We start from the raw sequence: 13,165 nt of genomic DNA, 5'->3' as shown, positions 1-13,165 counted from the left end.
TTTTTTTCTATATTGGATATGGTATGTATGTAAATGCCATAACAATAAAGGCATTACTGCTGGCTCTCTCACATGGTCAATCTTTTAAGTGGAATTTGAGAATACATGAGAATTGCTTGAGTTGCATGTAAATTTCGGGTTCCCTAGCCTTCCTTCCCACTATAATTAGTCCCACATCGTAAATAATGAAATAAAACCTTAAGCTATATTTAAAAGGAGAAGAAAGCTCATGCATTCTCAAAATCAACATGTTGCTAGTCATGCAACATGTGGCTGTGCAAAATAATTTCTATTTTATTTTCTCTTAATAGAGCTTTAAAAAATAAAAAATTATTATATTATTTGATCATGTATATATTTTTAATGGACAATTTCTAACACGAGCCGAACAAGGAAAAATAAAAAACGAGCCGAACAAGAAAAAGCCTTGGGCTCGCTCAAGCTCACAAAATATAATTTTTATCAATGCAAATAAAATATTTTATTTTATTATTTTAATGATGAGTCTCAAAAATATAAAGTTGATGTAAAAATATTGGGTTTTTAAGGAGTTGCCATATTTCTTGACAACTTATTCGAAAATTTACATACATATCACACAAATGTTTATATATTCATATACTAACAACACTTTGGTGTAATAAATTTATGCATATAAACATATATTTCATTTTAAAAAGTGAAAATGATGAAATCTTATATGAAATAAAAAATTGAAGTGGTATATTTGTAAATATGAATGTTTTGGCAAAGTATACTTTATTCGTTAGGGCACAACTCTTGATTATTGCTTGATGAGGCAGAGGGTAGAATTCCAAATTGGAAGAAGTGTATCAAGTATACTTTATTCTATTAATTTTGCCAATATTTATACTGTAGGCCCATCGAAAACTAGCTTTGGATATTCACTGCACAAGCAAAATTCTTAGAAATAAAATCACATTTGTCAAATTCAAACTAAAAAGAGGCAGGGGTGTTTTTTTGCATGCAAGCTGATGGTTACACATGGTAGGAGAGGAGGTGAAGGCCTTATGTTCTCACAACTCCTCTCAATGATTCATGTATTGATTCCATCCATTATATGAATTGTAGTTGAGGAGGGAAACCAACCATATGAGTGTTTCTTAAGGCAAACTTTAACTCATGCCTTAATTTGAATTTATGAGGGAAGAAGGGGCAACTAACAAAAATAGTTTCATTCATGTACATGGTTCAACCAACCATGTTTCTTGTCATAATTTTGAACAAACTTAATCATCAAATTTGAATATTTTCTTGATGCATCATCTTTGGGCACAACTCTTGATTATTGCCTTTTGATTATCTCTTTTGAGTGCTTGATGCTTGACTGATTGCTCTTGTTGATCACAACTTTGATGAATGCTCTTCACATGGTTTTTGAATTTTAGCTTATTGTATTACATCAATTCTCCTCTATTTCAATATCTTTGCCTCTATAGGGATAAAATTAGTAGTATTATTAGTTTTCAAGGAATGGTTGACGATGTATGGAGATGTATGAATGGGCTTTCAAATTGAGTATCAAGAAGAAATAAATTAAATCATTGAAGTTTTCACCAAATTACTCCAATCATTCAGAAGAGGTTAAATGATGCTATGCAACATCCCAAAAAAATTACAAAGATCATAACCTCACTATAATATTGAAAACGGTCACAAAAAAATTTCTTACAAAAGGATACTAGCAACTCATGGCTTTTATACCAAATTGATGAGAGCGAAAATGTGATAAATGCAAATGAGATTGATTTTCTTGATGCATAGGGTATGATTTTAGATGACTAATGAGGTGGATATAGAATGATAATAGCAGCCTTTAGGGAAGATTAGGGTGGATAAGGGGCTGAGCAACTGGGTAATGAGATATAATCAAGGTTTGGGGATATGATTGAATGCATATTGAAGTGAGGAGAGGCATGTGTGAGGTTGTGGAGGTGATGAAATTATTCGTTAGGGAAGGTGGTTATGCGAAGAAGGCTAATATTCCATTTTGAGATTAAACCATAGACTTAGAGAGTTGCCTTTTTAATTTTTAAAATTTTCTTGTAGAGGTGGATATGAATGATTGAGGAGTAATAAAATGATTGGAGTGGAACATGGAATATGGAGTGCATTCTGCAAATTCTCAAGCCATGACCGTGGGACATAATAAAACTGCTATCTCTGACCATATACCACCTAGACGGAAGAAGCTAGCATCCGCCACCCAATCTAGAAGAAAGAATTTAAATATGTGATAAAAATAGCATACATAAGCATATGATTTCACTTTAAAAAAACATTTTTTATCTTGGCATGGAGATCACAAGCTTCCATGGAGGCCAACTAGGAATATAATTCCAATTTGGGACAAACACAACAATTCTACTTTATTCATTCATTTTTGCAATATTGATTCAGGATGGGACACCCAAAATCATCCTTAGACATTCATTATATAAGTTATATGCTTAGAAATAAAGTTTCATAATTAAAATTTTAGATCAGGAGGGAGGGGCAATTTCTGCAAGATTTGGATATTTTATAAAGGCGGTGGTTACATATGGGAGGAGAGTGACACCGTTATAGGACATTTAGGTGTTTAAAGATCATATATAGCTCGGAGAGGTTATGGAATAACAGGAGGAAGAGAATATGCTAAGCCAAGGGACATTGGAAGGGGTTCACAACTTGTCCGAGCTGAAAATAGTAGGGATAATATACAATGAAGAAACTGACAAAGTGCAGAGGTCAAGGGAGATCCATTACCTAGTCCCAAACAAGTTTCAAACTCGCCATTTGCATGAGAACACAAGATTCAACACTCCATTAGTTAGAATCAGTGAAAATAATTTCGAAATGCATAAACCAAAATCAAAAGTGTCCAAAATAGGTTTAACAACAAATTTATATGAAGTGACAAAATACCTTAAGTAACCTGTAAAGGAGCAAATAGGCTCCGTAATGCGCTTCTTAATTCCTTGAACTGACAAAGAAAGAATGGATCTGGATAGGTCTAGACAGGAGTTCCACTTCCTTCTTACTATGAAGTGGACACCTGCGCCAATCTCTCAGGGTAGGGGGGCGTCGTCTTCCTTGCTAGAAATATTTGAATCCTCATAGTATGATAATAGGTAAGCATTTTTTAAGGAAACTAATATATTATAATTGCCAAATAGATCAATCTTATAAGCACTTTCATTGATTTACTAGCTTTGAATGATCTTTTAACCTAGTTTTGGGTTTCTAAAAAGAGCCTACAAGAAAATTTTTCTTTAATCCGATCCACACTAAGTCACATTTCTTAAAGACCTAAGTTTTTTGGATTTGTTTGCTTGTTTCGAATACTTAGCCTTTTTGCTTAACAATCTCTCATTTTACTTGTTCATGCAATGCTTGAATTTCCTTTACTTTCAATCGCTGAGACTGTAGAGCCAAACTTCAATGATGTGAGGGGATTTCTCCCATAAACTATCTCAAAAGCGTTGTGACCTATAGATTGACTAGTGGATCTATTGCAATGAAACTTGATATGAGGAAGAATCAAATCACATTGTATAATATTTTTTTCCCACAAATCATGTGAAGAGATTTCCTAAACCATGACTCCCCACTTACATCTATTCTTCAATCTGAGGGTTTGTTGCTGAACTGAAGTAGAACTTTGTACCTTGCTTACCTCACAGGGTTTTCTAAAAGTGACAAAAATTTTACATCTCTGTCTAAAGTAAGTCCTTGGCACATCATGAAGATGAACAATCTCTCTGAAATATCAGTCTATGATATGTGAAACATCAATCATCTTATGGAAATGCATGGAATGCGTTGTCTTGGAGAGACAGTCTACCACTATCATAATTAAATTCTTTCTTTATTGGGTCTGTATGATACTCAGAATAAGGTCCATGATCATATTCACCTAAGGTGACTTCGGAATGAGAAGTGGAGTATATAGATCTGTATTATGCACTTAGGTCTTTACTTAATGACAATCCTTATCTGTCTAATATGCCTGTCCATGACTCCTACTAGTCTAGGCTAATAAAAATTCTCTTTACTTAAGGAGAGAGTCATATCTATGCCCAAATATCTTGTCAGCTCTCCATTGTGACCTTGTTGTAAAATGCTCTCTTTGGGCAAATTCTTCAGAATACCTGGTCTTTTCTAATCGAACAAGTAGCTTTTTTATTATTAGAACTGCTCATATGCTCTATTTTAACAAAAAATTAAAATTTCCTGAAAAATCATGGTCATTGGCATAGACATCCTTCAATACATAAAATCTCACTATCTTTGATTGCATCGTTGTGACTAAAAGGTCACAGTAACTTAGTGTGATATCTAACTTGTTCCGACTCTCAATTTTGTGCTTAAGCACAAAATAGAATACAAAAAGAAATTCCACCCAAGAGGCATGTCTACCCTAAAGCTTGCTTTTACTATTTAGGAATCTCAAAGTTTCATGATCAGCGTAAAGAAGGAACTCACTCATCAATAAATAGTGACTTTGGTGATTGAGGGCTCTCATAATGACATAAAACTCCTTGTTGTAAGTAGAATGCTTTCTTTTATACTCACTCAAATTCTGGTTGAAGAAGGCAATAGGGTGTCCACCTTGACTTAGGTTACTTTAATTCTCATATTAGAAGCATTATGCTCATCCTAAAAAACTTGATTAAAATCTAGAAAAGCTAGGATTGGGGCCTGAGTAACATGTTTCTTCAAAGCTTCAAAGCTAGCTTGCACTTCTTCTATCCAAGTGAATTGGTCAAACTTGAGGAGCTCTATCAAGTGCACTACTATTGGGCTAAAATTTTTAATAAACATTTTGTAAAAATAAGTTAGCCCATTCAATTGGCATGCACAAGTGAATGACTACAGAGTGAGTCAGTTAATGATGACTCAATCTTTGTTGGATTCATCTCAATGTTAGTCGTTGATATGACATATCCAAGAAAATAAATTTGTATGGTCATGAAGTGACACTTTTTTGGATGGTTACAACTGGTTTGGTCAAAGAACTATAAAAATTTATCATAAGTGTTGAAAGTGCTCATCCTCTGAACGATTGTGCACCAAAATGTTTTCAAAGTACACAAGAATGAATTTTCTTATATAGTCTCAAAAAATCTGATTCATCTATCTCATAGATGTGCTTGATGCATTGTACGGGCTAAAAGACATGACTGTATACTCATGTAATCCATCTCACGCCTTGAAGGCAAATTTTCACTTATTTTTAGGTTCATCTGAATATATTGTTATGCACTGCACATATATATCTTGGAAAAGATGCTAACTCTGTGCAAGTGATCCAATAAGTCTTCCAATCCCATACTTGATAATGATTTTCTTCACTTCCATGCTATTAATGCTCATCTACCATAATCCATCCTTTTTGGGCAAAATCAATGTTGGTATTGCACATGGATCACCACTCATGAACTAACTCCCGGGTCATCAGATTCTCAATCTGCTTCTACAACTTCTCATATTTTGTTGGTCACATTTGGTAGGCTTGTTTGTTAGGGAGCATTGATCCTAAAATGTGATTTAGATAAATATGAAAACTCTCATATGGGTGATTTGGGTGTCATGTTGTTTGTTAGAACACCCTGAAACTCAACTACTAAAGGTTGCACTGCCTCAGGTCTTGGTCCTTTCTTAGCTGACCTTTAACATCACCAAGCTCAATTCCACTGACATTTTCTCTCATAGCTCATAGAAATGTAGCACAAGGTATTATTTCTCTCATATTTCTCTAAGTATTCATCACTACTAACTCTTTCAAATCAAAAAGTACAGTACAATTTCTATCATCGATAGATGAGTTTATTATTTTTTGCAATCATGAAGTATGTCTATATCATACTGTCACAATTGAACCAAAAGAATGTGGCATGCTTGCATAAGCATTATGTCACACCACACTAAGCTTGTAATTTATCTTCTATAAAAACTATACGGGATATTTCTTATCAACATTGATCTCATTCTTCAGTTAAATTAGGAAATACAACTGAGAATGTTGTTGTGTAATGGGGCACAAGTTGCCCATCATCTTTGTAGACACCACATTCTCATAACCATTTTTGTCTATAACGAGGTCGCACGCATTCTATTTTCTCATGCAACGAGTATGGAAGTTGCTGTGCCAATTTATCGAACCACAAACATTTCACTTTCATCTGTGAGGCTTTGATACTCCTCTCCATTTGCCTCATCTTTAGAGTCTCCACTATTCACTTTTTTCTTCGCACCAAGCTCTGTAAAAGAAAATTCAACGTGCATATATCAATGGCACTTAAAACACTTTCTAACTGGGAATTCTTGCGATGCTTGCCTGATTAGTCATTTTTTCCTCATTTGCTAGCTTCTCCTCACGAGGGACATGCCTTGGAACTCAGATTGTTGCACCCTTACGACCCAACTAGGATTGAACCCTATTTCAAGGTGAAGTGGATCTAATAGTATGGTGTTACTTCTTCATCTTCAGGGTTAAAGTCCGGACTTTCTGTAAATTCCAATAGGGCTTTAATTGTATAACATTGTCGATAGATTTTCTCAGTCCTTTAAGATACCATGCTATAGTGTTATTCTTTGGTTTAGCTAACGCACACTTTAATATAAACTATTCAAACTTCATGGGCGTACTCTTCTATTGATAACTACTGCTGATGTAAGTTGTGAAGTCTCAAAAACACGCTTATATGTAGGGGGTGCATTATTTAGTTATAAATGAAAAACCCAACCAGACTAAAATTTTTTGGACGATTTGGTTAGATTTTATAATTAACGGTTCAAATATTGGCTTTGATTAGTGAAATATTTGGTTTTTGATCAACTTGCGAATCACAATTTTGGATGAAGCTAAAAAAATTGATTAAATTGTAATAAATTAATACCCAATTCTCAATGCACATTTTTGGTTCAATTTTTTTTTCCATTCGAACATCTATGAAGTAGCCAATTGCTTTTCTAATTACATATTTTTAATTTTATTCATTGCTTATCAATTATATAATAAAAATTTGTGCAATTGATATAAATTGCACAAATAATTTCTAAATATATCTAATATCAGTTTAACTAAAACCAAATCGAAAAAACCGAGCCAAATGTTGTTCGATTTAGTTTGATTCCGCATTTATTTGGTCAGTTTGGTCCAAATATTTGGACATCCAAAATCAATTGGATTCACAAAATTTTCATCCAAACCTACGAAATGCGCACCTCTACTTGTTTGTAATGCCTTAAAAGGTGCTTGCACTGCATCTCATTCTTCGTCCTAGACCATATCGTGATATTGCTTTTTCCATAATGCTGGCACAAGCGCTAAGTTCACCCACTGTGGGGAAACACTCTTTTTTTTTTAATCTAATAGAAGCTAGCTTCACCCTTCTATCAGGTTGAAGGTCTTGAGTGATTGCTCTTTATCATCGACCTTGATTATTTGAGGCATGATTGTATGCTTTTGATGATCACACCTTTGATGCATGTTCTTTATGTGGTCTATGAAATTTAGCTTTTTCTACTGCATCACATCATATCATGCTCTTGGAGAGCATCTGTTATTTAGTATTTTTGATGAACACAATGTGATTGAAATATTATAATACTACAGTGCATTTGATTCCTTGCAATTTGCATGACCAATATTTGCATCGCAGATCTTGTTATTTTGGTTAACTCGTAAGGAGTCCAACATGTCCCAACTGCTTGGAGCAATAGATCCCCATCGGACCTAATGGATTTACTACTGGTGATGACAGTATTATATTATACTTAACGAATTTATAGGAGGGATCAATATCTTTATTATTAACTCATTCCCCTTTGATTCTACGGGTTCATACAATAAATGACAAGTTTATGAGAGAGGACAAATTCCCTATTGTCAACTTTTACTGGGGAAAGCCCATTATTATTTTTATATTAATTTAAGCAAACTGATCATAATATTATGCTGATGCATCTCGTATATCAGTTTATCTGGACTAAACATGAAGTTAATGTTGACGCCTCTTGTGTATTTGATTTACATAGATTGAGAAAGATTATATTGGCTTTTTTGTCCACGTTGTTATTGATGGATCGTTATTGAAGTTTATCGCATTCTCCCACTAAGGCTATATATGCATGTTATTCATTTTTTTTACATTAACTGTTTCATTTCATACATATAAATGTTTTTTTTTTCTTTCTAATTTGTTCCCTATGTGTATTATTCTACCTTTGCATGTCATATTTATGATCTGGTATTGCTGATTTAGACGAGCTTCTGTCATGTTATATGTTATTGTTTTTAGTTAGGATGTTTTTTAAGTCAATTAGAACTGAAGGCTTGTTGTATAAAAATGATCTTAATTTATTAGAATTAAATAAAAATATGACACTTAATAGTACACAATGGAGTAATATCATTCATGTGGCCGACGCCACTTAGTGGGATAAAGGCTTTTTGTTATTGCTGTTGTTTTATAAGTTCAATTATTGAGGATTTAAAATTGTACAAATGTGAGGTTTATATTGCATGTTCTGTGAGACAGTTTTTTTTAGACTGATCATTTCTTTAATGTTGGCTTTGTATTACTTTTGCAATTATTGATTATAATAATTAGTAGTTCTTCTATATTGGCAGAAAGATTGCTTATATGCTGACAATTTTAGTTGCCAAAAATTGATCATAGTGGCCGTTAGTTTATGTTGGAATAATTGTTTCTGTATGTAAAATCTCAAGTTTGGAACTGGTTAACTCATTTGAAGATCATGTATGTGACTTAGTTTCGTTCTGTTGTGTGGGGCTTTTCATCGTAGTATGCCAACATTAGTTTGATTTGTTAGGTTTAAGCTTGATCTTCTTCTGCCTGGTTCAATGATTCATGATTGTCACTGTACTATTTTTCCTTCAACTTGCTAGAGTGTGTTATGACAATTTTAGTTGCCAAAAATTGATCATAGTGGCCGTCAGTTTATGTTGGAATAATTGTTTCTGTATGTAAAATCTCAAGTTTAGAACTGGTTAACTCATTTGAAGATCATGTATGTGACTTAGTTTCGTTCTGTTGTGTGGGGCTTTTCATCGTAGTATGCCAACATTAGTTTGATTTGTTAGGTTTAAGCTTGATCTTCTTCTGCCTGGTTCAATGATTCATTTATTGTCAGTGTACTATTTTCCCTTCAACTTGCTAGAGTGTGTTATCCAACGATGAGTTTTAGTTCCTTGGTTTTATAATCAAGCGAGTCTAGGATCCTAGCAATGCGTATGAGGAACTAAGCTTTTTACTGGAGTTTTTGATTCTAGTGATGCTTTTGAAGATAGCCATGAATTTCTTATTCTTTTGTCCTCAATGACTTTCCGGTTTTCTCACATCTTTCACTGTGCAAGAAACTTTTTCTTAATTTCTATTTGGCTTTTTCAGTTGGCTCCATGTTTTTTTTTTATTAGTACGACAATTTCTGTTTGAGTGCATTTCCAGTTAATCACTTGCGTTGCTTCTATTATTTTTTTTAGCTCTGTTTGCCTCTTTCATAGTTCTTTTCATGAATTTTGTTTTCCTTCCACTGAAGCCATTTGAGTATATGTTCTTCAATTCCTTGGCATGTACGAATTGTTCACTGTAGGTTCTGATCTAATTAGAACGCATAGCACAATACAAGTTTGATTCTATCAAAAACTCAGCATCAAACATTTTCTTGCTTGTGAATGTAGCAGAATAATTACAATTCTTGCTGGATACATCCTAAAAACATGATGTGACATTATCTGCTAACTCTAGTTCGGTTGATCCTCTTGTCATATTACACTTAGCCCTACTCATATTCCTTTCAATTACTCAAACATCAATTCTAGTTACTTGTTTTGATATTCCGCTACATTTAATATGACCGGGTCAGCCAGTTTTGTACTGCAGTACCTGTTCTGATTGGGACTGCTAGCACCTTTTCTCTTTAATATAACCATTCTCCATGTTTCTTTTCTCGCTACCACACATCTATATTATTATTAAATCTGAAAAAGAAATTTCATTGGAAAATTTCTTGTTTGACTATTCATTTGAAGCAAGATCCACTTTCTACATCATGGAAAACCAGTTTCACTGGTGAAAAAAATTAACAGCTGACCTTAAGCCGATTAGAGAGGAGTGTTTCTCTTACATGCCATCCCTCACGCTACTTTGTGGGCATCTATTTGGGCTCAAAACCAGTAAAATTAATTTCTTATGCAACCAATCCATAAGAAGCCATCTTACCGAAGCCACAGAATAATCAGTTCATTTCGAATGCACCATTCAAATTCTTTCTTACAATTTATTTTTTATATTATAAGTGTTTACAGAAAGGCAGAGGTAGACCTAGGAAGACTTGGGCTTATTGTATTAAAAATGATCTTAATTTACTAGAACTAAATGAAAATATGATACTAAATAGGACGCAATGGAGAAAAAGGAACACTACCGAAGCTCCTAGCCGATGTCCGGTGTCGTAGGAAACCACCCAAGTGTTGTCCACTATGGTTTGAGTTCGTAGGAAGCCACATAGGTGCTATCCATTATGGTTTGGGTTCGTAGGAAGCCATCCAAGTGTTGTCCACTATGGTTTGGGTTCGTAGGAAACCACATAGGTGTTGTCCACTATGATTTGAGTTCGTAGGAAGCCACCAAGTGCTATCCACTATGGTTTGGGTTCGTAAGAAGCCACATAGGTGTTGTCCATTATGGTTTGGGTTCGTAGGAAGCAACCAAAGTGCTGTTCACTATTGTTTTGGAGCGTAGGAAGCCACATAAGTGATGTCCACTATGGTTTGGGTTCGTAGGAAGCCACATAGGTGTTGTCCACACCACATAGGTGATGTCTATTATGGTTTTGTTTCGTAGGAAGCCACATAGGTGTTGTCAACTATCGTTTTGGTTCGTAGGAAGCCACATAGGTGTTGTCTATTATGGTTTGGGTTCGTAGGAAGCCACTCAAGTGCTGTCCACTGTGACTTGGGTTCGTAGGAAGCTACATAGGTGATGTCCTCTATCGTTTGGGTTCATAGGAAACCACATAGGTGTTGTCAACTATCGTTTGAGTTTGTAGGAAGCCACATAGGTGTTGTCCATTATGGTTTGGGTTCGTAGGAAGTCACCCAAGTGTTGTCCACTATGGTTTGGGTTCGTAGGAAGCCACATAGGTGATGTCACTATCGTTTGGGTTTGTAGGAAACCACATAGGTGTTGTCCACTATGGTTTGGGTTCTTAGGAAGTTGTCCACTATGGTTTGAGTTCATAGGAAGCCACATAGGTGTTATCCATTGTTGTTTGGGTTCGTAGGAAGCCATACAGGTGCTACTCAAAGTTCCTAACTGTTGTCCGGAGTCGTACGATCACAGTACACAGTTGCCAGTTGTTGCTCAGAGCCGTAGGAGCTCGTAGGATCATCGTACTAGCTCACTTGTTGCAGTCCGGAGTTGTAGGAAACCTTAGGATCACGAAGTTCCTAACTGTTGTCCGGAGTCGTACGATCACCGTACACAGTTGCTAGTTGTTGCTCAGAGTCGTAGGAGCTCGTAGGATCATCGTACTAGCTCGCTAGTTGCAGTCCGGAGTTGTAGGAAACCTTAGGATCACCTGTTTAAAATTCCTAGTTGTTGTTACGACTTATTCTGCTGCTTACTGTTTTCTTCTTTTCTCTGTAATTTATTTAAATTCCATGCAAATTATATTATGATTTGTGAGCTAAACATGCAACAGGGATAACAACAACAGATACGTCTCGTACACAGGTACATTTTATTTATTGTTGTTTTATCATTGCAATTTACTCTTGTTCTAACACATTATGCAGGTGCTGATTACAATTTTATTTTCAAAACAAAATAATTTTAAAAAATTAAACAACATTTTCAAAACAAAAACAAGAAAAAACAAAAACAAAAACATAACATGTGCTTTTGAATTTATGGGAGTTCCTTGTAGGAGGTAACCTACGATTGCTAACGAGATCTCCTCGGTTTAAATGAGTTTCACAACTTGTTTAAACTAAGTAAGTTCAAAAGAAAATAGTGGTACCGGAACGAGGGAACCGTGAGATCCTAACCGGTGTCGCTCTAATCAACTTTAACCCCCCAATAATGATAACAAAACAAAAAAAAAACTTGAAACACACATGGTACAATCTTTTGAACGTTAAAATTTAGGACTGTTACTTCGATGAGGAACTTGGAGCAACTTCGTGGGCAGCATGACAATGAGCTTGGAGCGGTCTACAAGTGGAGGTGGTTGTCATTCTACAACAGCAAAACAAGTTTACACCAGCTAAACTTTTCTAGTCTAAACAACTTATAGGATTTCGAGGTAGCTCGCCCCAACACTATGTAAATCCTCACCATCTTTTAGGCTCCTGCACAGTCATACTGAGCAGTATAAGTCAGTCCTAATTCGCCTTAGGTTCCGAGGTTGTTGTCTAAAACGACGTAAAACCTCTTATCTCTGTGGGCTATTTGCATAACCAGTTATTATGCAAGTGTAAGTCCCAAACAATAAAATTGACAGGATTGAACACTCAAACAACATCCTCTCTAAAACACAACTACACATTAGGATATATCTATATAATTATATATTATGCAATTTTTGTGCTGCTTGTCATGGCCTTTTAGTAGTGTAGCCTAGCGTTAGTTCTTTGGGGTCACAGGTTCGATCCAGTCTGAGTGAATCTGTCTTGCAGTGCATGATTTGAATCAAGATCAAGTAAGGTTCAACCAAGATTCAACCAAGATGCAAATTAGCCTATCAGGCAATTTTTTTTTATAAATTTATTAGTTTAAATAAATATTAAAAAATATTTAAAATTGACAAAATCACCACGTCATTAAGCAAGATGGTTACGTTTGCAAAATTGCCTGCTAACCTGATGCTTTTTCTTTGCCATGTCAGCACGTAAAATCACATGATGAGGTGTCTATTTTGTTAAAAACAATTATTGAGGATATATGTACATACACATATATATATATATGCGTTGCGCATCTAGATCAGTTGGTCGGGCATTTGCTTGTCAGTTTTAAGTCCCCTCTGGTCTGATGTTCGATTCTCCCCGGTGGAGGGTGTGATACTCAAATTGTGAGGCGCATCGTAATGGTCGGGGCTCGTGTATATATATATATATATATATATAAAA

This window comes from Phalaenopsis equestris, unplaced genomic scaffold, assembly GCF_001263595.1.
Source record: "Phalaenopsis equestris unplaced genomic scaffold, ASM126359v1 Scaffold000095, whole genome shotgun sequence".
NCBI classification, from domain to species: domain Eukaryota; kingdom Viridiplantae; phylum Streptophyta; class Magnoliopsida; order Asparagales; family Orchidaceae; genus Phalaenopsis; species Phalaenopsis equestris.
The sequence above is the reverse complement of the archived record's forward strand: the minus strand, read 5'-3'. Positions refer to the sequence as shown.